At 35.2% G+C, this 23,697-nt stretch overlaps 1 long non-coding RNA gene across 1 annotated transcript; it reads left to right on the forward strand.

The window, feature by feature from the left end:
• Positions 1-5,435: 5,435 nt before the first annotated feature.
• LOC121406350 lies at positions 5,436-8,986 on the forward strand. The gene is made up of 3 exons (XR_005968779.1): positions 5,436-5,476; positions 8,315-8,434; positions 8,972-8,986. It is a non-coding gene; the product is annotated as an uncharacterized LOC121406350 (long non-coding RNA).
• The last annotated feature ends 14,711 nt before the right edge of the window (positions 8,987-23,697 follow it).

The following is a 23,697-nucleotide window of genomic DNA, read 5'->3' on the forward strand; positions in this document are numbered from 1 at the left end:
TTTTCCCGTCCAGATTCCAGAAATTTGGCCGTGAAAAAAAATATTTCACGGCCAAAGAAATTTGGCCGTATTCTGGCCGTAAACAGAAATCTTGGCCGTGAGTTTTCATTTTTGGCCTTTTCCATAATCAGATAGGAAATTTGATCAGAAAATCACTTTAAATAGGTCTATGTATGTACAAATGCAGTCAGGTCTAGCACGCACGCATGTGCCACGGCGTGTGCTACGCTACGGCATAGATTTACGCACTAACTTAGTCTTGTCTGTGGTGCATACCGTATATGAATTGCTTGTCGGTAAACGCATGACCGCAATCACAGGGCCAAACCCATCACCACTAACTCGGCACAATTCAGAGATTTTGATGTCCGCGATGGTTCTGCTCACATCCTGACACAATTTATCTTTAGAGAGCAAAAAATTTCAATCCAAGCTATTCTGTGGGACCTATACTGATAAAAACACAAACAATTTTTATAATGTATAAAGTCCCTGAAAATAGTAATTGCATGAGGAATTGGCGCAAGGTAGGAAAAACCCCATGTCTTTTATCAAGAAATCGTAAAGTTTTTGCAAATTTCACTAACAATTCATTGTAATGTGCTCCAGAAACTGCCTTTATATTCACATTTTTGTATCGGTTGTAATAAATATGAGAGAAGGATGTGACTGTTTTTGCTTGAAATTATGATTTTCACCAAATGAAATCTGTCTCAGATTTAATGTAACATACGTTACTATTTTTTTATCATAATATCACACGGGGAAGACTTATCATAATTGCCGGCTTATCAGTGATATTTTATGTTCTCACAACTGTAAAAACTCAAAATATGCACATTAATTGGTGTCACACAGTTAAAATAATTTCTGCCATTAGTCAATCTTTTGAAAAATATGAAACATGTTCTTAAGGATACCATGAGTTTGCCTTATATAAAGGGGTACGGGTTTTGAGTCTTTAATTTTAGCTATTTAAATACTTAACGTATCCAATAGATAAGTGGTGAAAACAATCGCTCCAAATTTAGAATAATAAACAATTAATAATAAGTTTGTAACCTACGTTATGAAACATACGTTATATTTGTACATCCACTTGATTTACCAGTGAGTCAATCAGTTTTCGACTCCATACAAGCCACTTGCAATTATAAAATAATACCGCCAACTACGACAACAGAAGGAAACCTTAGCAACCACACGGAGTCTTCATGAAAGCATGTGCTGTGGCCTGATTTCCATATTAAAGTGTCTGAAAAGAACACGGGTGAGTACTAACTTTCATTATTTTCATAATTGTCTTGAGCATGAATGGTTGGTCATGATTCTGTGAATAAGCTATTATAAATATAGTACTTTATAAAAAGTGCAATTAGTTCTTATTGTAATGCAACAATTTTCAGTTTTCAGGCCTACATCTTCAGCCTGTAATAGTAACGTATGTTTCAGAGATGGTAACGTAGGTTTCTATATTTACATGTACTGATTTAGCAAGATATAATAATAATTTTTCAACAATTTTGACAGTATTGTTTACTCTATAAGGATGACGCTACTTCAACTGAGTAAATAAAGTTAGGAAGTCACAAGTTTAATTTTAATTATTAATCAATGGATTAACCAAAACTGAAATTAAATAAATAATTCGAATCAGGAAGGAATATTAAATCACCTAAACTAAAAACGAAATATTCTAAAGAAAAAGTGAAAATATAGTGCTGTAATAACCACGATTAGAGAATTACATTTCTGGTGTGTGATCAATGAAATTGACTCCAATACCTTGATATGAAATTACCCAAAAAAATTAAGAACAATTTGGGTAACGTATGTTGCCAAAATGGTAACGTATGTTACTTGAAATGTATCATGCCATATTAGGTCTTAATCATCAGCATCAGTAACTCTATACGAACAAACATATATACAAATTAATCAGTTGGTGATTTTGTATTCAGACTCTTCATTTTCACTTAATATTTACAGGGATGGGCAAGACACGGGCAGAGATTCAGGCCGCTTACAGGCAACGGAAACGACAGGAAATTGGCGAGGCTGCTTTTCTCCGAGCAGAAAGAGAGAGGCAGAGGAAGTACTATGTTCCAGTTGAGAAATTATCTAAAAAGAAGGGGGAAGAAAGAAGGGTCCAGGTGAAGTCTAGAGTGAGAGAGCACAGAGTGAGGGTCAATAAAGTGAGAGAAGACATTTTTGAATGAGCGACAACAGGATAACTCAGAAAGTGATACAACTCAAGATTCTGCATTGTCAGATGTATACACAGATGTCTCTCGTGCTCCAATAACAGTCAAGTTGCCATTCAAGCTCAAATCAAGAAGAAAGCGGGTCAGCAAATGTTAAAGCAATGCCCACAAGAGAATCGAGAGTCTTACACTCCGGCTCCAGCAGGTAACAAGGGAAAAGCAAAAGGTGCAGAAAAGGTACCAAAGGATGCGTCACAGTCTGCCAAAATCATCCACACCAATTCAAAATCCTGAGAACACTCCCCGCACCAAGACAAACACTCAACTGAAGAAACCCTTATAAAAATCGCCAATGGTATTTGAATGGTGCCGAATGGTAGTTGAATGGTAATCTGAATGGTAAATGGTACGCGAATGGTATTTAAGTGGTGTTTCAATGGTAAGTTCTTAATGGTAATTGGTAGTTTATTTAATGGTAAATGGTATACCATATACCGAATGGTGTTTCAGTGGTATGTGACTAATGATATGATTGGTATGATGAATGGTATACCATTTACCCAATGGTGTCTCAGTGGTATTCAATGGTGTCTCAGTGGTATGTGCTTGTAATGGTATGATTGGTATGATGAATAGTATACCATACATCCAATGGTGTCTCAGTGGTATACAATGGTGTCTCAGTGGTATTCAATGGTGTCTCAGTAGTATGTGCCTGTAATGGTATGATTGGTATGATCAATGGTATACCATACACCAATGGTGTCTCAGTGGTATACAATGGTGTCTCAGTAGTATATGCCTCTAATGGTATGACTGGTATAATGGATGGTATACCATGCACCAATGGTGTCTCAGTGGTATACAATGGTGTCTCAGTGGTATTCAATGGTGTCTCAGTAGTATGTGTCTTTGATGGTATGACTGCATGGTATACCATGATATACCCAATGCTGTCTCAGTGGTATACAATGGTGTCTCAGTGGTATTCAATGGTGTCTCAGTGGTATGTGCTTGTAATGGTATGATTGGTATGATGAATAGTATACCATACATCCAATGGTGTCTCAGTGGTATACAATGGTATCTCAGTGGTATTCAATAGTGTCTCAGTAGTATATGCCTCTAATGGTATGACCGGTATAATGAATGGTATACCATGCACCAATGGTGTCTTAGTGGTATACAATGGTGTCTCAGTGGTATTCAATGGTGTCTCAGTAGTATGTGTCTCTATAATGGTATGACTGGTATGATGAATTGTATACCATATACCCAATGGTGTCTCAGTGGTGTCAAATGGTGTCTCAGTGGTGTCAAATGGTGTCTGAGTAGTATGTGCCTCTAATGGTATGACTGCATGGTATACCATTATATACCCAATGGTGTCTCAGTGGTATACAATGGTGTCTCAGTGGTATTCAATGGTGTCTCAGTAGTATGTGCCTCTATAATGGTATGATTGGTATCAATATGGTGTCTTAGTAGTATGTGCCTAGTGGTATATAATATAATCATGTTGGATAATTGTAAAGCTATAGTGGCTTAGTGGTGTTTGCCTAATGAATGCCATTTGTGTTAATGCTGAATGATATGCCCAATTGCATTACCCATTAACATAATTCCGAAGATTTAAAGAAAATATATCAAAGATTAAAAGGTATTTAGAGTTAATTAAATATTTGACCTGTGACTTTTATGCGAGCAGCTTCCCCAAATCAAGTGTAATCGCTCATGATTGTAAACATGGTCTCTTGCATTCTTTTAAATTGTCTTTGTCCTTATTAAGTAAAAGGTCTATATGTGTTTAAATATTATTGATCCAGTGGTTATGATACAATATTATAAATTTGTTATATTTTACTATTGTACATAAATTTAAATCTGATGCAATGGGTGCATGCAAAAATAAAATCAATCGGTCAATGAAATCTTTTTTGATAAAAAGGGTTTTAATTTTTAATTAATAAGTTTTATTCTATTTTTATAATCATTTTGCTTGTTTATGGCCGCTTTTTATAAAAAGAACTATATATTTAGTGTTCCAAGAAGATATTTGCAATCAATCCCAAAATTCGATCAGATGCAAATTTACAGGTGATGATACATTAAGTTTATCTAGAACATATCAATTTGGATTTTTTTATGGATCAGTTGCAAGTTTGCAATGAAAAGTATGACTCTCATGATTTTGGAGTCTGAAATTGATTTGCGTTCGATTGCTTCGATTGCAAGTTTCTTGCAATGCCCCATATTTTGCTAAAAATGAATTCACTGTTGGTTGTCTTGGTCCCCCAACCTCTATCAAATTCCCATCCGCAAACCCTGATTTGGTCTGTCTGCAACGTCAAAAGCCCCATCTGACCCATTTGTACGCTATTATAGCTGCTTCCAATCATGAATTATTTCACCCTTTTTTACAAATGATATTTCCAAAATTCTAATTCTATTTTAGGCTCTAAATATTCTTTCCCACTTGTGGACGGCGTTTATAAAGAGGAGAGCTATTCTATAGGCCGGCATTACTTGATTGAAATGATTTATCCACATGGTCTTGCTCCCTCACCCCTATCAAAATTCCCTGCCGCCATACAGGGTATAGTACAATGTAACAGAAAAGAAATCTACTGAATGAAATCTCAATTTCAATCATTACAAAAGCAAATTAAAAGGGAAGAGGAGTGAGTAAAAAATATATATATAAAGGGGAAAAAACAAGAAAAGAAAAAAGGCAAAGAAGAAAAGAAAGATTAACAGAAAAGAAAAAAAGACAACGAAAATAAAAAAGAAAATAACATAGAGAACAGGAAAAAAAAGTGAAGGGATCGAAAACTTTTTTCATAGATTCCAAGATCCAAGGAAAACAGTGGCATGCACTCACGCCATCATGGTTTCCAACCCAGAACCAATCGAGAGGAAAAAGAAGACACCCCTGATTTGGTTTTAATTCACCCCCCCCCCCATATCGGGATGTGTATTTATCTTGGCGAAGAAGTCCCCTCCCCCCATATTTTGTCATAATTTATCCCCCCATATGCTTTGGCGAGAGGGGCCGCTTGGCTGCTTGCCAGGTAGCTCTATTATACGTGTTGTTCTCGCACTACGCACGCGCGATAGTCTGACCGCCAAGTGTAATATTTGAAAAAGAAAACTCGATCTACCGGTACTACTGTTTTGCTGTTGATAAGTCCGTCGATAATTCATCAAAAACTAAAGGAACACGGGTCAGATTCGGACAGCGACTTCAAAGTCATTTGTAGAAGGCTATAACAGTAAGTTCTATAACAATTTTCTTTGATTTATTTCTCAAATTGTCTCAAAATGTTAGATGTCGTTGTACTGCCACGACATGCACGACCACTGCACTGCCACCGTCACTGCCCCGTTGGCGCTGGCCGCTGCTCTACGGGCCGGGACGTGGCTTTGACGATAGGGAGTGCTTATGGTTTATGCTTTGTATTGGCAGAGTTAAGATCGGCGAGCATTGAATAGTAATTCGCTCATATTGCCTGATGTTTATTGTCAATGTTTTACAAAAACCATCTCTGAATACATTGAATTCATGAATGAATGATTTGTTAATGCTAATGTCAAGACTGTCAAAGTTTTAATTGTGAATAAATAGACCGTTACTGCACACGTTAATTTACTGAAATTGAAAACTTGCCGACAAATATTGCTTTGAAATTAGGCCTATAATTTGTTGTTGTTGTTGTTGATAGATGTTGGTAAAAGAGATAAAATGGAGGTGAAACATGGTAAGGGTCCTAAAGTTTAAAAAATGATAAAGGCTACGCAGGTCTATAACTTTGCTACACTGTATACCCAGTTGTTGTGTATCCGGACGGGTTGTGTGTCCGGACGATCAATTTTAGAATGTCATTTGGAAAAATTTACAAGCGAAGTTTCATCAATTTTTAGTACAAAATGTTAGGAAATATTATAAAGAACAAAATAGAAAATGATTACAAGTAATGAATTCATATTTTTAGTGTAATCCACAGACAAAATAGAAGGCTTCAAAAAATTAAAGTGTCCGGACACCCGACCCCCCATCCTACACACCACTCATTGCACATACTATTTCAATGGTAAAATGTGCACTTTGTGTGGAACTGTGACTGGACGGAGTGACAAACGATTCCTATTCAATTTTTCTACAGAGGCTGCAATAAATATGCAGAGAAAACTGGCGCTAATGCAGTTTTGCACCGGCCGATTACCAGCATACCTCATCACCAAAACTTGTTCCCAAATGTCATGACAGGTCTCTCAGTCACATTTCGATGTTAATATACCCACCGTTTTTCAAAATATTGGGAATGGCTGTATTTAGTCTTCGATCTCGACGTCGTTGATCTAATCCGTAGACATCACTTTGCGGATCTCTCGGATTCGCCGTAATATTTATATGGACTGAAGTTAGCAACCAAATCATGCTAACATGTGGCAAACAAACTGCCAGCATGCCGCATGCGAATCTTTTGATCGCATAACTTCGGTCCATATCAACATGACGGCGAATCCAAGCGATCCGCAATATTTTGAAAAGTGGTGGGCATATTGTGTATTGATCTCAAAATGTGTGTAGACAATTCTGGTGGGGAGTTTTGCTTGAAGTTGCATGCACAACGAACAATTGTCCATAGACTGTGTACAACGGATAGATCGTCTCCGCACAGCGATTCGAAGACCGCTGATTGGTCAATAGCGCAGATCACGTCATGACCACGTGGTCCCAAAAATAATTCCTTTGGACTGCGTGCGGAAGTATCGATAACGATATCCGGTCATGTTGTGTACACGGTAAATGGTCTTGGTTCGTGATCGGATCGCTCCGGTATCGATCGAAAATTATCGAAACTGCAATTTCATGCATATTCACGCGACGCTCCAAAACCCGGAAGCCAATTGACTTTATGCACGTTGCGATAGACTCTACAAATTCCAAGGAACACGATGACATATAGACGCTAATTCGTAAGATTTTGACGGAAAAGCAAGAAGTATTCAAAATTCGCTTACCTGTGCGGTATCGGTGAGAAAATAGATCCTCCGAGAATACCTTTCATAATTCATATAAAATATAGGAAAATTGAAATTGTAGGTCGATTTTGGTACGAGGTGATAGGGAATTGCACACTTGTTTTGGTGGAATTCTGTGTGGGGAAACAAAAGGCTTGCACTGCGCATGCTTACTATATTTTCATTCATAAATTGGTTCTCGGCAGTGGCTGGATGACGTCATGTAATAAGCAAAAATGTACACGACCGCTACGTTCACGCTCCGCTATCCGTTGTACACAATTGTTCACTGTGAGTTGGCTGGTGTGAAACTGCATTAGTGCCGGAGGGTATTCTTAGATCCTTTCATGGGGCTAGGCGTATCAATTTTTTAAGTAATTTTATCCTTTTTTAAAGTTTAGTTTGTCCTGTGATCACATTTTATCTGTTTTTATTTATTTACTGATCAAAACTTGCCTAAAAAACGTCTGGAGTTCATCCACTGGCATATGATTGTCCATGAACGGATCCATGATTTCTCAAAGGGGGTAGTGGGGCACATTTTCCCAAGGAAACTTTAAATAACAAGCAAACCAAAAAGGAGATCCTCTTGTATGAGACAATATTTTTAATATAAATATTTGCTGTAACTTTCGAAGGGAGGGGGGAGAACACTTGTGTAAGAAAGCCACATTTTTATCAAACACATCAACTATTGCTCTCAAGGTGGGGGCACAGGTCAAATGTGCCCACTTGGATCTGCTTCTGCGATTGTCAATACCAGAAAAATGGAATTTATGTCATCGATTACCCTCTTGAAAATTGCTGCTCTAGAAATTTGATTTCAGATGACATAGCTATTACTAGTATAAAGCATGCACAGTTATAATACAGCCTTGTCTGAACTACGCTGAAATACTATCACATTTCCTTATTTTTATCCTAAATTCTGGGCTGGTAATCAGAGGTCCATGAAAAATATCTTTAACATTAAAGTTCTAAGATCATTATTTTTCTATTACTATATTAGTATTCTATTTTTGTTTGTATCTGCACATACATGCAGATTTTACAACACTTAAATTGATTTTATTTCATTTTCAAAGTTTGGACGACGGATACACTGGATGATAAGGTAGATGATCCAGCCTTATCTTGGAATGACACGACGGGTGTTGAACACAGAAAACGTACCGTGTACAAGAAACAATTGGAGTTTATGAAAGGTAGGTGTGTAAGAATTTTCTTCAGTAGAAAAAAATGCAAAGCTTCATGAGATAAAACAGATTGTATTCCTGCAGTGGCATAGCTGAAAAAAAAACCTTGTCAGGAATGGTAAAAAATCCTTAGAAAGGACAAATGTCATCCCTATTTAGAGGAGCACACGTCTTTTCTGACACCCCCCCCCCCGAAAAAAATCAGTATGTTGGCTGAGGGGGGAAGGGTGGACACTTTTTCCCCAGGTATTCATTTGTTGTGGTATTTGTCATCATTGGGGCAACCTCCCATTATATAATAGGTTATTGTCTACCCATCTATGGTTAAACATAAATTTATTTATCATATTTTACAAAATGTTTTGTTGATATTTGTTAATTGGTATCATTCAATTGAATGGTAGAGTATACTGCAAATTTCTCAATATATAGAAAAATATATGAACTTCTAAAGAAAGCTTAAACACATGACAAGCATTCATATTTTGAACCCTTAGCTAATATACTGTCCTTTGCATTGTTTTCATCCAATATTTCTTATTACAGCTTCAAGGAATTAATCCTGCCGGGTACCCATTCACTTCATCTGGGTCTAGTGATGCACAGTGTGGATGAAATTCGGGCTGAAGGAAAACACACCATGGCTAGGACTCAAATTCACGACCCTCTGTTTGAAAGGTGAGAGTCAGAACCACTAGACCACGACGTTCCCAGCTGATGTCATATCCCCACTTGTTCTTTTGTATTTTATTACAAGAAGTCGCGCTAATTTACATTTTGTCCTCCGAGAACTATAAAAAATGGAGTGAAAATTTATTTCAAAGACATGTCCACCCTAACAAAAAAGTCGATTTGATTAAAAAGAGAAAAATCAAACATAAAATTCGGATGAAAAATAAGAAAGGTATGACATTTTTAAGTTTCGCTCAATTTCACTTAATAGTTACATGCACATCCAGGTCGGTATGCAAATGAGGGAACTGATGACATCACTCATTCACTTTTCTTTGTTTTTTAGATATGAAATATTATAATTTTCTCCTCATTGTCCTATGAAATAAAGTTTTATTTTTATTTTTTATTGTCAAATCTGTAAAAAAATTGAAATATTGTACAATTCAAACAATGAAAACCAAAACAAAAAGTGAGGGTCTTATTTTGCATCCGATTTAGATGAAATATTTTGCATGATGCTTGCCTGATTTTCTCTGTTGATTCAAAACAATCTTTTCTGTGGTGGACTAGACCTTTAATGTGAAGATATGCATTGCTGGAAATAATGATATGATACTTGGGACATATCATACACACATGTATGAAAATATGAAATAATTATTTCATTTTATAGAATAAGCCTAACAAATATTCCTGACGATCGTGTGTACATTGGGTTAATTTTTTACCAAAATGTTGTTAAATTTCAAATTCAATAACTTTGTTATTATCAGATTTGAATGAAATTTTCAGCATGATCCTTTTCTGATTCATTCTCTCCCTACCAAAATCTCCCCTTTTCTCATGCTTTCTTTCTATGGTCCCCTTCATTCTCCTTATAACTATGTTATATGTAAAGTGTAACCGGTCGTCCAACCAATTTGATTGAAGGGCTAGAGGTACTCGAGACTGAAAGCTATGTGATATAATTCAAAGTGTACATCAGACAAACAAAAAACACTGAAAATCTCATCCAAATTTGTTTAGGATTAACAAAGTTTTGACGAATTAAAGTTGTTATTTTTTGCTAAAACTGTTCTCTGCAAGTCCTCATGAATATACAAGATCACAATTTATATATTTTTTGTATTATATGAATTTAAATTTTGTCCAAGCTCGGTTGTAAAAAATTACGATTGACTACTGATTTACTGTGTAAGACAATATAACACAACAAAAATAGACAGAAAAGAAATAAGTGGGTATCTTGTATATATTATTTTCTATATATTTTGCAAAAAAGGTCTCTATTTTTCTTCTGTTTTTTAGTTTTCCAAATTGAATAATTTTCTTTACTTATTTTCCTTATATTTTTTTTCTATGTGTGATATATTATTTATTTATTAATGTATCATTATTGTATTTATGATAAACTTTTGGCGTGTTTCTACAGTAAATCATTAAAAACGGTTTATCTTTTCCGGACTCGAATTACGATTGACTACTAATTTACTGTGTAAGACAATAATCTTTCTCACACATATTTAACACAACAAAAATAGACAGAAAAGAAATAAGTTGGTATCTTGTATATATTATTTTCTATATATTTTGCAAAAAAGGTCTCTATTTTTCTTCTGTTTTTTAGTGTTCCAAATTGAATAATTTTCTTTCCTTATTTTCATTATATTTTTTTTCTATGTGTGATATATTATTTATTTCTTAATGTATCATTATTGTATTCTACAGTAAATCATTAAAAACAGTTTATCTTTTCCGGACTTGAATAACCTTATCGTTCTTAAACCAACCTGTTTCTACAGACTGAATAATCTGATTAACTTGCATTTCGCGTCGCAAATACGGTGGAAATCGGAAAATTCAACCTATAACCTCACATTGCATTTTGGTATGTCAAAAATTGCATCTCGTTAGGAAAATTTTCAAAATTCATGGTAGATCTCACTCATTGTAGCAGGTACACGTTTCGCGATCAGCTGGCGAGATAAAAAACGGCCAGAATATATGTTTACTGTGAGATCGCACTTCTTGGTTCAAGCACTTAAGCCAGACACGTATGCTATTTTGCCCCGTGTTTTTACAGAAAAGTTAAACGGATTAACATGGCAATAACCACCTCTCAGAGAGATGGTTATGAGAAACCGTATTTTGCGCGATGCAATTTATCAATAAACCGCATCGCGTCTGTTTCTACAGGAAAGTTATCAGGGATTCTGGATACTTAGGCGGGTAATACCTTTTAACAATTCTATGTAGAAACATGCCATTGATATATCTTTTTAGGTGAAAAGAAAAAAGAGACCAATTTGGGAGTACTATTTTCCCCCCTTTTGGGGATATTTCATTTCTTCTAGGTGTGGTACCCTTTATTCATTTGGCCATGTGAAGGCTATCACACATTTTGAGTTTAATCTTCGAAATTTGGTGTTCATTAGTTTGTTGTCCAAACTCTGTCTTACATGTAAATTTTTTTATAGGAAGATTAACATAATATTTATGTGGAGTGCAATCATTGATCTCTTGTGGAGTCGCACAGTCACATGTATTCATAATATGGTGCTTTTATGCCATACCTGTCAATACTCTTTTGTACTTGAACTTATTAGTAAAAAAATGTTTATTAATGTCGTTGAAAGCAATTACACACAACAGATTTAACATCAAGTTTATTGTATTACAAGTATCAGGTTTGTATGCAGAACAGTGGTTTTGCCAAGTACTCAATCCATGTAAAAAGCAATATGAGAGAACAGGTTTATTCTTGGAAATGTTAGCCTTCATTTGTTGTGTTTTTCAATCAAACTCTGTCTTGATGCATGTTTACTTTTAGATAACAAGATTGACAGAGTATAGATATCAACGAGTAGCTAAGTCATATATATTAATAACTTATGTGCTTTAATTATAAAGTCTATACTTGTGAATACTCTGTGCCATTTATGCTGTACTTAAACTTCTTATAGTAAAAACATTTTATTGACGTTCTTGAAATAAGTAACTGTTTTCATTTTTTTCTTGTGTATACTTATTCCATTATTAAGCCTACCACTAACCCCAGAGATATGCTGTTCACCAATGGTCTACCATTCACTGTACTTTATTGGCCTACTATACATTGCACATCGTTGTTCTACTGTCTACCATTCAGTGTAAACCATTGGTCTACCATTGAACTTGTGGTCTATAGTGTATGACCAATGGTGTTATTTGAATGGTTGACTAATAGTATAGTGTGTATGACAGTGTTGTATGGTAAATGGTAGGTCAATGGTGTACGGTGTATGGTAAGCCAATGGTGTATGGTAAGCCTATGGTGTACGGTGAATAGTAGTTCAATGGTGTATGGTAGGCCAATGGTGTACTGTAAATGGTAGGTCAATGGTATACGGTGTATGGTAGAATGGTGTAAAGTGAATGGTCAATCAATGGTGAATGGTGTGTGGTGTACGACGAATGGTAGTTGAATGGTGTATGGTGAGCGGTGAATGGTACGTGAATGGTGTACGACGAATGGTAGTTGAATGGTGTATGGTGAGCAGTGAATGGTACACGAATGGTGTACGGCGAATGGTGTACAGTGAATGGTGTACGATGAATGGTACGCGGATGGTGAATTGTACACGAATGGTGAATGGTACACGAATGGTGTATGTTGAATGGTAGGCGAATGGTGTAAGGTAATTGGTAGGCCAATGGTGTCCAGTGAATGGTGGCTGAATGGTAAATGGTAGGCCAGTGAATGGTGGCTGAATGGTGAATGGTGGTCAATGGTAAACCTGTCTATAGTGGCCATATGGTAGATCAATGGTGAATGGTGTTTGATCAATGGTATATGAATGGTAAATGGTGCTCATGAATATGGTAATAGTAAGGTCCGAATTATTTAAATTAGTTTGAATGGTATACCATTGAGGCTTGAATGGTATACCATTGGTGTATGGTGGGTGCTGTGCGAATGGTATTCCAATGGTATATCAATGGTGTATGATAAATGGTAGTCAATGGTATACCATTCAATTTTTTTTATAAGGGAATCCTTCTTGGATCCAGAGTCTGTTCCAGGAAATATAAAGAAGAGGTTGCTTTTCTCTAATGCTGTGATCCAGGAGATTCGCAATGCAGCCAGTTCTACATCTAAACAATCAACAAGATCTAACATACATAACATAATTGCTGGTTCTAAAGTGCTGAAAAAAATACCTATTGATAAAGATGGTGCAAGAAGGGACCGGCCTAGGGAGACGTAACCTATCAAAGGCAAAGTCAAAGATGACCCTTCAGCAGAGACAAGCCAGACGTTATTGGGATTCTCTCCACAGTGATGTAGTAACTTTCCTGGAGAGGGATGACAACTCCCGCACGTTAACCATAGGTAGGTAGAGACCCCTAACCCTAACCCTAACCCTATAGCCCTGGAAAGAAGGACTGCTGTAAGATAGATAACAGTGGGAGCAAGAGACAGAAGAAGTTTCTCTGTGATTACGTTGCAAATCTTCATGCCAAATATGTAGCTGAAAACCCAGACAGGCGCAAGTTATCATTGTCTTCTTTTCAGCGTGTACGCCAGTCTCGTTGCCCCCATATCAAACCTGTCCAGTTCTCGCCTAGGAACCTCTGCTTGTAGACTGTGGGATGGTCGCTAAAATTGTGACTTTCCGTGGGGCAGCCCAGCCCGGGAGACCAGCCCGACCAGCATTTTCAGCAAGATCCGAATGGATTAATGCCCAGAGCCAGGTCAAACATCGTTCGTATCACCAGCATTCAGCAATCAAGCGATCGAAATTCGTTTTCACTTTGTGCTCTTGCATTTCACTCTCTGCAAAAGCGGTGCAAACTTTGATGATTTTTGTATAGGTCTACATCTAGATTTCTTAATTGAGTCGATGAATAATGTGACTCGTGACTTACTTCGTCTTCTATTCATACGCTTGTAAATGTGGCGATGAAGTAAGTCATGACATGAGTCACATTATGTATTGATTCAATTAAGAAATCTAGACCTATTCAAAAATCATCAAAATTTGTACTGCTTCATTTTTGTAGAGAATGAAATGCAAGACGGGATGCAAGAGCACAAAGCGAAACAATTTTAGCATGGACAAAGATCGCTGTCACACGGATCACCATCTCAAAATCATCCTCTGTATCTTTTTCACATTCGATCGCTTGATTGCTGGTGATACGAACAGTGTGTGACCTGGCTCTGAGCAAGATGTAACGCGTTACATCTATAACGTTACTTTGATCGATTCGGATCTTGCTTCAATGCTGGTCGGGCCGGGCAGCTAGGAGCGTAACAGGGGTCGGTGGCCAGGAGGGGCAAGAGCCAAAAAAAAAAAAAACGGTCTTATCAGGGGCAGATCTAGGATTTTCCAAAGGGGCAAATTTTTCAGAGGAAAATTTTGACCAGCCCCCCCAAAAAAAAGTTTTTCAACCAATTGACAAGCAAAAAAAATAAATAAAAAATAAAGGTTTTCAACCACACATGACGAAAATCTCGCGTTTGAGGGCTGTATACCCCATTTTCCCTTATCATCAGATATCTTCTCCCAGTAATACAGATCCTATTGCCCTCAAGCATGAAATTTAAGTATAGAAACACCTGTTTCTTGACCTCGGTCCGAAGATAATTCACCCCAGCATCTACGGTCACAGCAGGGGGCCACACACGATGGATTGCAATGTGTGTAGTTCCGGCGAGCGCATGGATGTATACACGCGTTGATAGAAAGTTTTTTCTTCCTTTCTTTCTTTCTTTCTTTCCTTCCTTCCTTCCTTCCTTCTTTCTTTCTTTCTTTCTTTCTTTCTTTCTTTCTTTCTTTCTTTCTTTCTTTCTCTCTCTTCCTTCCTTCCTTTCTTTCTTTCTTTCTTTCTTTCTTTCTTTCTTTCTTTCTCTCTCTCTCTTCCTTCCTTTCTTTCTTTCTTTCTTTCTTTCTTTCTTCCTTCCTTCCTTTCTTTCCTTCTTTCTCTCTGTCTGGCTGTCTAATTCTTTTCTTTCTAGACTTATTTTCTTCATCCACCCCCTTTCTACACCTCTAAAGAACGTGCATTTGCCAATCATATCTGTAGTAAGGCCTATAAATGTCCTTTTCTCAAAGTTGAGGTGTAGGCCTATACATAGAACATTAAAATACAAAGACCAGCATTATGAATCACAATGTTTGGATAGCATTTCAATGTTCTATTCATATCTATTCAGAACGTTTTCTAATTCACATGCGTTATTAGCAGGTGATCTTCTTTATCTTTATCTCCCATTATTGTTCTTATTTTGTAGGCCTATAGCCTGTGTATACGGTAAACCTCCCTCTGAAATACCTTTCTTGGTTTCATGTTTTCTTTCAGATTTGTTTCCACCCAGGCGCGCCGAACACTTTCATTTTTTTTTTTTGGGGGGGGGGGGCAAAATCCCGAAGGGGGCACAATATTTTTGAAAGCGTGAGATACGGAAGCGATCGAGCGGGAGAGGGTGTGGTTGAGGGTGTAAAAATTTAGTGTAAAAGTTGCGTTTCTAAGAGCATTCAAAAATAAATTTCTTGAGAATTAAACAGTCTTGGGGTTCTTTTTGCTCCTGTTTCCTCCCTTCTGACCCAGACTGGTGTTTCTTCATGATCAGGGTCGCAGTTCCAGCAAATTACGAGCCTTATTGCAAACTCTATTGTTTCAAACCAATGTAATATAGGCCTTTTAAAGACTTTAAGATGACAAACATGACCGTATGCATCCGGGGGCCGCCGATCGAGAGGGCAAAATTCGCAAAATTCACCCAAAGTGTGCACGAAATCTTTCAATTTTATTCTAGAAAATGCAAAAGCTCCCCCATCACCATGGGCGGAAATCCCAGGGGGACAGGGGGATTGTTGCACCCACAAATGTAATAACGCCCACAAATGTAATAACACTTTACCCACAAATGTAATAACGCCCACAAATGTAATAACACTTTACCCACAAATGTAATAATTTCGCCCACAAATGTAATAATGCACTTTACCCACAAATGTAATAATTTTTGATCGCCCACAAATGTAATAATGACTTTACCCACAAATGTAATAAATTTGAAGGGATTTTTGGCAAATCCGTTCTAAACTAAAATCCTATAGTAATGCGTCCATATAGCATAAAATTGCAAAGTCTCTTTTCCTGACCCGGTTAATTAACAAATTATACTATATATCCAAAGACTTTTTCCAGACCCCGTTGTTTCAAAAATTATAATATAAATCCAAAGTCTTTTTCCAGACCCGGTTGTTTTTTTTTTTTATTATAACATAAATCCAAAGTCTTTTCTCCAGACCCGGTTGTTTCAAAAATTATAATATAAATCCAAAGTCTTTTCCAGACCCGGATGTTTCAAAAAATTTATATAAATCCAAAGTCTTTATTCCAGACCCGGTTGTTTCAAAAATAATAATATGAGCCCAAAGTCTTTATTCCAGACCCGGTTGTTTAAAAAATTATAATATAAGTACAAAGTATTCCAGACCCGGTTGTTTAAAAAATTATAATATAAATCCAAAGTCTTTATTCCAGACCCGGTTGTTTGAAAAATAATATGACCCCAAAGTCTTTATTCCAGACCCGGTTGTTTCAAAAATTATAATATAAGTACAAAGTCTTTATTCCAGACCCGGTTGTTTAAGAAATAATCAAATGAGCCTAAAGTCTTTATTCCAGACCCGATTGTTTCAAAAATTGTAATATAAATCCAAAGTCTTTTTCCAGACCCTGTTGTTTCAAAAATTATAATATAAATCCAAAGTCTTTATTCCAGACCCGGTTGTTTAAAAAATAATAATATAAGTCCAAAGTCTTTATTCCAGACCCGATCGTTTCAAAAATGATAATCTTTTCTCCAGACCTCGTTGTTTCAAAAATTATAATATAAATCCAAAGTCTTTTTCCAGACCCGGTTGTTTTTTTTTAATTATAACATAAATCCAAAGTCTTTTCTCCAGACCCAGTTGTTTCAAAAATTATAATATAAATCCAAAGTCTTTCCAGACCCGGATGTTTCAAAAAATTAATATAAATCCAAAGTCTTTATTCCAGACCCAGTTGTTTCAAAAATTTAATATAAATCCAAAGTCTTTTTCCAGACCCGGATGTTTCAAAAAATTAATATAAATCCAAAGTCTTTATTCCAGACCCGGTTGTTTCAAAAATAATAATATGAGCCCAAAGTCTTTATTCCAGACCCGGTTGTTTAAAAAATTATAATATAAGTACAAAGTCTTTATTCCAGACCCGGTTGTTTAAAAAATTATAATATAAATCCAAAGTCTTTTTCCAGACCCTGTTGTTTCAAAAATTATAATATAAATCCAAAGTCTTTTTCCAGACCCTGTTGTTTCAAAAATTATAATATAAATCCAAAGTCTTTATTCCAGACCCGGTTGTTTAAAAAATAATAATATAAGTCCAAAGTCTTTATTCCAGACCCGATTGTTTCAAAAATGATAATATAAGTCCAAAGTCTTTTCTCCAGACCCCGTTGTTTCAAAAATTATAATATAAATCCAAAGTCTTTTTCCAGACCCGGTTGTTTTTTTTTAATTATAATATAAATCCAAAGTCTTTTCTCCAGACCCGGTTGTTTCAAAAATTATAAAATAAATCCAAAGTCTTTTTCCAGACCCGGATGTTTAAAAAAATTAATATAAATCCAAAATATTTATTCCAGACCCGGTTGTTTCAAAAATAATAATATGAGCCCAAAGTCTTTATTCCAGACCCGGTTGTTTAAAAAATTATAATATAAGTACAAAGTCTTTATTCCAGACCCGGTTGTTTAAAAAATAATCATATGAGCCTAAAGTCTTCATTCCAGACCCAATTGTTTCAAAAATGATAATATAAGTCCAAAGTCTTTTCACCAGACCCGGTTGTTTCAAAAATTATAATATAAATACAAAGTCTTTATTCCAGACCCGGTTGTTTAAAAAATTATAATATAAATCCAAAGTCTTTTTCCAGACCCTGTTGTTTCAAAAATTATAATATAAATCCAAAGTCTTTATTCCAGACCCGGTTGTATAAAAAATAATAATATGAGCCCAAAGTCTTTATTCCAGACCCGGTTGTTTCAAAAATTATAATATAAGTACAAAGTCTTTATTCCAGACCCGGTTGTTTAAGAAATAATCATATGAGCCTAAAGTCTTTATTCCAGACCCGGTTGTTTCAAAAATTATAATATAAATCCAAAGTCTTTTTCCAGACCGTGTTGTTTCAAAAATTATAATATAAATCCAAAGTCTTTATTCCAGACCCGGTTGTTTAAAAAATAATAATATAAGTCCAAAGTCTTTATTCCAGACCCGATCGTTTCAAAAATGATAATATAAGTCCAAAGTCTTTTCTCCAGACCCCGTTGTTTCAAAAATTATAATATAAATCCAAAGTCTTTTTCCAGACCCTGTTGTTTCAAAAATTATAATATAAATCCAAAGTCTTTATTCCAGACCCGGTTGTTCAAATATTATGATATAAGTCCAAACTAAGATACGATAATGATGTTCCGGTGGAATAAAAATGAGAATCGAGCCTAGTCTTCTCTCCAGTCCCAGTTAATTAAAACTGGTGGAATCAAAGTCTTTGTCGTTGTTTTAAATTATACTGAACGTATTGTGAATATACGCGCTATGAGTAAATTGAGAATCAAGCATAGTCTTTTCTCCAGACCCGGTTATTTAAAACTAAAAACTAAAACCCTATAGTAATGCCTTCATATAGCACAAAAGTCCAAAGTCTTTTTCCAGACGCAGTAGATTCAAAAATTATAATATAAGTCCAAACTAAGATACCATAATGATATTCCAGTGGAAAAAAAGAAAATCGAGCTTAACCTTTTCTCCAAACCCTGTTATTCAAAAATTGTAAATAACAATACAACAACAACAAAAACCGTATAAAGACCCCATAATCATATTAATGCTGGATAACATGGACATATAGCGTAGTCTTTCAGCCAGACCCAGTCATTTGTTTTTCAAAATAAGGCTAAGAGTAAAAATATAAATAACTCCAAATCTAATACCAAGCAATCCTTGAACCTAAGAACATGTTTTTAAAAAGAGGTTTAGAATGTTGTCTTTATTCCAGACCTAATTATTACAAAAATTACGAAAAAAAATCTAACATAAGACCCTATCATATTCTCTTGGAATAACATGAGTTGTAAAACGTACTCTTTCCTCCAGACCAGGTTATCTAAGAAATGAATTAAAAAAGAAAATAAAATCTAAAACCAGTTTTCAAAAGTTACACCCAGTAAAAAATATGTCTGTACCCCACACCCAGATTCTTTTGTATAATAATACTAAGACCCCTACAAAACATTGTAATTATGCATTTGCAAAGAAAACGTCCATTTTCCAGACTTGGTTATTATTTAAAAATAAAATTGTCTACAACAAATACCCAATAATCTAACTACTGTGGAATAACATGGAGATCGATTGTAGACTTTCCTCCAGACACAATTATTTCAAGAATAAAAAAAACAATAAAATCCAACCCCCAACAACGAATCTAAGAACCAACAATCCTCCAAATTAAGACCAAGTACAAAAGCACATGTTTAGAGCGTTGTCTCTATTCCAGACCCAGTCATTTAGAAATTAATTCAAACAATCTTAAAAACATAAGACTTTGTCATATTCTTATTCCTGTTGAATAACATTATTATTATGCTTAGACCTTCGTCTAGACCCAGCTATTTATAAGATAAACAAATATTGAAAAAAAAATCAAAGCTAAGACCAATCTTTAAAATTAAACCCAGTTAAATGCTTGGGTTTAGAGAGTTGTCTTTACCCCACATCCAGTTCTCTTAAAATACAAATTAAGCAAAAGATTAATCTAAAAACTTAGACACCAGCATCTCCCAAACTATAAAACCCTGTGATAAGGCATACCGTAAGTTGGTATACAACTTGTTTTTGTTTGATGGAAGTGAAATAAAATTGAATTGAATTGAATACCACAAAAACGTCAAATTAATAAAAGGCGTAAATATTCAGATCTGAATGGTACGCGCCTTAAAAACCCAAAATAACAACAACAACAACGATATTCTACATCAATGATATTGTGGCGTCTTGGTTAATATTGTTTGTCTATTTTTATCGTTTCTAATAATTTCCTATTTTGAAATAACTGCATGGGTCTAGAGCAAAGACTACACCATATTTAAAGACTGGGCGTTGTGGCGTGCGCCTGTAATCCAAGCTGTGGGGAAGTTACAAATTGATGCAGAGGGTCGAGGTTCGAGCCCTGGTCACGTCTTTCGGATGGTGACGTTAAAGGTCGGTCCCAGACGTAAATAATCATATCTGATTTTGACACGTCTGACAAAACTCAAACACGCACACACACACGTTTTCCCCCTGGAAAGATTAAACCTCGAGATGTTGATGGACCTGAATCCACCGACGGGACAGCCTAACTCCGTAACTCTGGTACGGGTGTGGGAGGGGGCCCTTCTTTCTTTGCCTGTCTCTCTTTCAGTCATTTCAAATCAGTTTTTTTCCTATCATCACTTCTTGATTACATAAATCCTCTCTCTCTCTCTCTTTACTTACTTAACGGGTCAATATAACCCCAGAAAATATATCTTAGGCCACTGAGATTATTGAATTGTAACTAATAAAAAGAAATGCTGAATATATTACAAATGGTGCTTGGTACACTGAAAATTTAAAATACCGAAGAACTTGTGAAAACTTTATCCCCTCTTGCTAGAATGATTTTCTTTTATATAATATCTCATAGATCGTCGATCAACAACCTTATCGTTTACGGGAAGTAATCCCCCTTTTGTTTACTGATATCTTATTTCTCATTTTTTTTCATATGTATTTTTATTTTTTTATTTTGTTATTTAGGTTTTTTCATAGAAAAAAGGAAGGAATATCCAAGAAATTATTTTTTTAAAAGGACAAGTCCACCCCAACAAAAACTTGATTTGAATAAAAAGAGAAAAATTCAACAAGCATAACACTGAAAATTTCATCAAAATCGGATGTAAAATAAGAAAGTTATGGCATTTTAATGTTTCGCTTCATTTCACAAAACAGTTATATGCACATCTCGGTCGGTATGCAAATGAGGAACTGATGACATCACTCACTATTTCTTTTGTATTTTCTTAAATGAAATATGAAATATTTTTATTTTCTCGTCATTGTCATGTGAAATGAAGTTTGATTCCTCCTGAACACATGAAATTCCATTATCTTAACATTTTGTGCTTAAGCCAAGGAGGTCCTAATCGTCATATTCGTAAAAATTGAAATAATGTATAATTTCAAACAATGAAAACCAAAAGAAATAGTGAGTGAGTGACATCGTCGACTCTCTCATTTGGATGTAGCTGGCTCGTTCATATAACTATTTTGTTAAAAATAAACAAAACTTTGAAATGTCATAACTTTCTTATTTTACATCCGATTTTGATGAAATTTTCAGCATTGTGCTTGTCTGATTTTTCTCTATTGATTCAAATCAACATTTTTCTGAAGAGGACTTGACCTTTAATGGTTGCAGGGTCTTTGTTTTGTTGTTGTTTATATGTTTTTAATGACTTTTATAACTGGGACTGACAGAAGGACTACGCTACTTTTCCATGTTATTCAACATAAATAGGATCGTGGGTCTCTGTTTTTTATAATTATTATAATTTTTGAAATAAATGGGTCTGGAAAAAAGACTTTGGACTTATATTATAATTTTTTAATTAACCGGGTCTGGAAATTTTTTTTCGCATTTTTGTGCTATATAAACACATTACTATAAAGTTTCAGCTTTTAGTTACCGGGTCTGGAGCAAAGACTATGCTTGATTTTCAATTTACCATTAGCGTCTGGAGAAAAGACTAAGCTCGATTCTCATTTTTAATCCACTGGAATATCATTACTGTATCTCATTTGGGACTAAAATTATAATTTTTGAAATAACCGGGTCTGGAAAAAAGACTTTGGATTTATATCATGATTTTTTTAAACACCCGGGTCTGGAAAAAAGATTTTGGATTCATATCATGATTTTTGAAACAACAGGGTCTGGAAAAAGACTTTGGACTTATATTATCATTTTTGAAACAATCGGGTCTGGAATAAAGACTTTTGGCTCATATGATTATTTTTTAAACAACCGGGTCTGGAATAAAGACTTTGGACTTATATTATTATTTTTTAAACAACCGGGTCTGGAATAAAGACTTTTGGCTCATATGATTATTTTTTAAACAACCGGGTCTGGAATAAAGACTTTGGACTTATATTATTATTTTTTAAACAACCGGGTCTGGAATAAAGACTTTTGATTTATATTATAATTTTTGAAACAACAGGGTCTGGAAAAAGACTTTGGATTTATATTATAATTTTTGAAACAACCGGGTCTGGAGAAAAGGCTTTGGACTTATATTATCATTTTTGAAACAATCGGGTCTGGAATAAAGACTTTTGGATCATATGATTATTTTTTAAACAACCGGGTCTGGAATAAAGACTTTGGACTGATATTATTTTTTAAACAACCGGGTCTGGAATAAAGACTTGATTTATATTATAATTTTTGAAACAACAGGGTCTGGAAAAAGACTTTGGATTTATATTATAATTTTTGAAACAACCGGGTCTGGAATAAAGACTTTGGGCTCATATTATTATTTTTGAAACAACCGGGTCTGGAATAAAGACTTTGGATTTATATTATAATTTGTTAATTGACCGGGTCAGGAAAAGAGACTTTGCACTTTTGTGCTAAATGAACGCATTACTATACGATTTTAGTTCAGAACGGATTTGCCAAAAATCCCTTCAAATTTATTACATTTGTGGGTAAAGTCATTATTACATTTGTGGGCGATCAAAAATTATTACATTTGTGGGTAAAGTGCATTATTACATTTGTGGGTGAAATTATTACATTTGTGGGTAAAGTGTTATTACATTTGTGGGCGTTATTACATTTGTGGGTAAAGTGTTATTACATTTGTGGGCGTTATTACATTTGTGGGCGATTATTACATTTGTGGGTGTAACAGGGATGCGTCCCCCTACCATTTTGGAAAGGGGTACATAATATCAAATGTCCCCCTACTATTTGTGCTCTTTTATTATGGAAAAAATACATAATTTCAAATCGAAATTATACACATGTATCCTCGAATTTCGAAATATATATAAACAGATAGTTTTTGTTAAGAACTTGGTTAGGAAAAGAAAAGGCATACCGGCCCAACTATTCTCCAGCTCTCATCTAGCCCTATATACCAGCCAAAGAGTGATGACATTGATGACATCGATGGCCATTGTCAATTTCATAACTAATAAAAATGATGAAAAAAGAAAATCGCCTCTGAATTAAGTGCATAGACGGTTAGACGAAAATGTTCCATACCCAGTAAAATCATACCTTTGTTAATCCAATTCACTTTCCCTTTATTCCAAATTTACTTGGAATATACTGAGAATATTTTCATTGTTTGCGTACTCAGTATAAAGAATAGTTTTCATGAGTTATGATTAATCCTTCGCAATGAACTTTAACTATGCTTTATCCCCCAAATTTGTTTTTAAACACTC

This window comes from Lytechinus variegatus, chromosome 19, assembly GCF_018143015.1.
Source record: "Lytechinus variegatus isolate NC3 chromosome 19, Lvar_3.0, whole genome shotgun sequence".
Taxonomy (NCBI): Eukaryota; Metazoa; Echinodermata; class Echinoidea; order Temnopleuroida; family Toxopneustidae; genus Lytechinus; species Lytechinus variegatus.